Here is a 3,736-nt window from a genome sequence, read left to right as displayed (position 1 = left end):
AATTTTTACAAAAATGTTAGTAACATTATTTGTGTTTTTGTTGGAATAAATATTGTATTAGTATAGTTTTTTTAAAATTTTTTATTTACTAATTTTTAGTTAATTAGATTATTATTATAACAAAAATATAAAGAAAGATTGAACCACTGTAACTCCACTCAACCAACAAAGTGAATTCCATACTCAAAGTTGAGTTACCGTAAAAAAAATATATATATATATAAAAACTAAGTGGGAAGAGTTTTTACTGAAGCCGAAAGGTATCCTAAAGGAATGGAAGCACCACAGTCCACCTAGACTCGGCCGTCATAAATGGTTCGTGCGACGGCGGCGGAGGCAGGTTCAAGATAATCCATTCAATACGATGTAAACTTGTATTCCCCACCAGTAAATTTGTGGGTGTTTAATTTTTTTTTTTTTATTTATAAGTATATATTTTCTTTCTTTCTTTACTTTTTTTTTTATTTTTTTTCGGTAAAACAGAAAAAGAAAAAATATATATATATCTATATAAAAACAAAAAAAATGTAAAAAAAATATTTCTATATATGTTTATTCTTATTTATATTTCTATTTCTATTTTTGTTTCATTTTCCTTTTTTTTTTTGGTTAAATTAAAAAAGGGGACCATATATATATATATTTATATAATTATCTTTTTTTTAGCTAATTCTTATTCCATTTCTCTTTCTTAATTTATTTTTATTTTTTTAGTTTAACACATATTTAAAAAAAAAGATTATGCTTGTTATTTTATCTTCACTTTAATTTTCTTTTCTTCATTTTATTTTTGTGTTGTTTATTCTGTTGCTTAGTTTAGGCTTTTCCTTTTTCTTTGCCTTAGTTTTCCTTAGAATTTAGGTTTCCAAAAAAAAAAACATAAAATTGATAAAATTGTTCATAAAATTTCAATCATAAAACACTTAGTATTGGGAACAATTGTGTAATATTACAAATGGTAGAAACCGATATTGTTCTGTCTAGAGAGATTGATTGTTAAATAAGGTTGGTGATAGCATTACCCTCCACACTTACCAGGGAACCTTGGGGAGTTTTGTCTAGGCAAGTGTGGGTCTAAAGCGATACCTTGACAACCTTCTCAATCGGCATGGGAACATTTCGAGCATCTACCTTTGCAATATTACATTGTTGAACTTATTACTATAAGAAAACCAAGCTTGTTCTGTCAGAACAAGCAATTTTACTCTCCTTAAAGGTTGTTTGGTCGAAAAGGTTGACTTGTGATCCACCATACTTACTCAGTAACCTCGGGGAGTTCTAGTAAGGCGTTGGAGATCAACCAAAAACCTCCAAATCTACTTGGGAACAAGTTTAACAGAAAATCAAAAATAAAAAAAATCAAAAAACAAAATCTAATTCTAATTTCCGAGAGTGGATGAATCATCACGAAACTTCCAGTGACACTTCTTTCAATTCATCCACCACTCCTTCTGGAACTCCTTCCACCAATCCTGCTTCTCCAAAAACTATAGCTGATAATAATCCATTCGCAATGGCTCGCAATGATGAAATCCAACCAAGAACTCTCAATGACTACCTCCATCCTACTCGCACCTCCACGCCTTCATGCATTATCTTCCCTACTAATAGGCCCACATTGGACTTTAAACTTGGCATGATTCAACTCTTGCCCACATTTCCTGGAATGGAAAATGAAAGCCCTTACGTGCATATCAATGAATTTGAGGAGGTACTAGCCACGTTCTATAACTGAGCCGAAAATGTCGATTCTGTATGACTAATGTTCTCCCCTTTCTCCTTGAAGGACAAAGCCAAAAGCTGGTTATACTCATTGAGACCTAGGTCTATTGGAACATGGGAGGAGATAAATAAATCTTTCATTCCGAAACACTTCCCCAGTCATAAGACCAACAGTCTAAAATGACAGATTTCCACATTTTCCCAAAAGGATAATGAAACGTTCTATCAAGTCTGGGAAAGATTCAAAGGTATGTTGAATCAGTACCTGCGCCATGGCTATGAGAACTGGCGTTTGGTCAGTTGCTTCTATGAAGGCGTCACGAGTTGTGAGCGCCAGTTTATAGAAATGCTATGTAAGGGAGAATTTTTCGAAAAAGAGCCCGACGATGCTCTTGAATATCTCAAAGAAATCACAAAAAAAGTCTCACACCTTGATTGGTCCAAGTGCTACTGATAGCACTAACCGACACAAACCATCTGGGATCTATCAACTTCGAGAAGATGATAGTGTTAAGGCCCAACTCAAAGCTTTGAAAAAGAAGTTTGAGATCTTAATGACAAAAAATGGCCAAAAACCGCACATGATTGCTCAAGCAGAACCGCAAGAACCTTACTTTGTTTGTGGTGGGACGGAGCACTTAGCTAAGGACTGCTTTGCTTTGAATGAATGAGGGGGGGTTTATGAGGAGCAATGTTGTTATCCCCAAAATTTCAGTTCGATGACGTGGCAATCAAAAGTGACAAGTGGCAATGCATTGTTAGTAAATGGCACATTAATAGTCAATAAATGTATTGGCTCTTCGGAGTTGTGATAAAGTGATCTGATCGACCTGATAGAATTTCTGTCCGACTGGTAAATATTTTTGACTGACCAGTTAGGAGTTTGGCTGACCAGTCAGTCATTTTGACCAACCAGTCATCTGTTTTGGCCGACCAGTCAGTCGTTTTGGCCGACCAGTCATTTATTTTGGCCGACCAGTCAGTCGTTTTGCCCGACCAGTAAAGTGTTTTGCTAGACCAAAGATGTGTCATGCTAGACCAGAGGTCTGCTAGAGGAGTGCTTTGCCTATACCGACTAGAGGTGTGCTAGAGGTGTGCTTTGCCGATGAGAGGTGCTTGCCTATGTCCTCAGTAACAACTTCAACCCGAATCATTCTCAACTGCCGCGGGAATCTCTCAGATATATCGGAATAATAGTTATATTATTGTAATTTAAATTCATTTATATTTTATTAATTAAAGTCTGTTGGAAGAACGAAGGACCCGGGCAAAGGGAGATATCTTATGTACACGATCTATGAGCCTATAAATAAATGGCTCATGGCATCATTTGAAGGGATCTGATCTTTTTAGACTGAGAAAAACTCTATAGTTTTGAAACTTTGGGATTGTTACTTGGGGCATTTTCTGAGAAAGTTTAGAGAGAGAAACTATGTATTTTTCTACTTACACTTAAGAAACTCAGTTGGCTCAAGTTCATCTGATCTTAAGTGTAGGATCTATATATCACAACTCCAAGCGGATTAGGCTATTACCAATGAATTGGGGCTGAACCACTATAAAATCATCAGTGTCGTATTTTCTCTTGAAGGTTTACTGTAGTTTTAATGTCTATTCGTCGTTGGCCAAAATTGTGGTCAACAAATGCAATGCCTTAGGGGCATATAACAAGCCATTCTCCCATACGTACAACCCTGGTTGGAGAAACCATCCAAATTTCAGTTGGAGAGATTCCAACCAAGCTCAATCGTTTGGAGGCCAATGGAGAAATGAGCAACAAGTTCAACCATCAAAGGCATATTCTGCACCTCAATACAATGCTCATCCACAACGAAATTCTCTCGAGAATACTCTTCATGCATTCGTAGAGGAACAATCCAAACTAAATCGCCAAATGATGGAAGAAATCATGGAAATGAAATGTCAATTTTCAAAATTGACTGAATTCTTGGCCATTCCGGAAAAAGGCAAACTTCCTTCCCAACCAAAATTCAATGTGCAAGGCCGACACATG

General features: G+C 36.0%; 1 non-coding gene across 1 annotated transcript; it reads right to left on the bottom strand.

The window, feature by feature from the left end:
* Positions 1-1,894: 1,894 nt before the first annotated feature.
* On the bottom strand, positions 1,895-2,001 carry LOC133820161 (small nucleolar RNA R71). The gene has a single exon (XR_009886590.1). It is a non-coding gene; the product is annotated as a small nucleolar RNA R71 (small nucleolar RNA).
* Between the last annotated feature and the right edge of the window lie 1,735 nt (positions 2,002-3,736).

The sequence above is a fragment of the Humulus lupulus genome, chromosome 2, assembly GCF_963169125.1.
Source record: "Humulus lupulus chromosome 2, drHumLupu1.1, whole genome shotgun sequence".
Lineage (NCBI taxonomy): Eukaryota > Viridiplantae > Streptophyta > Magnoliopsida > Rosales > Cannabaceae > Humulus > Humulus lupulus.
The sequence above is the reverse complement of the archived record's forward strand: the minus strand, read 5'-3'. Positions and strand labels throughout refer to the sequence as shown.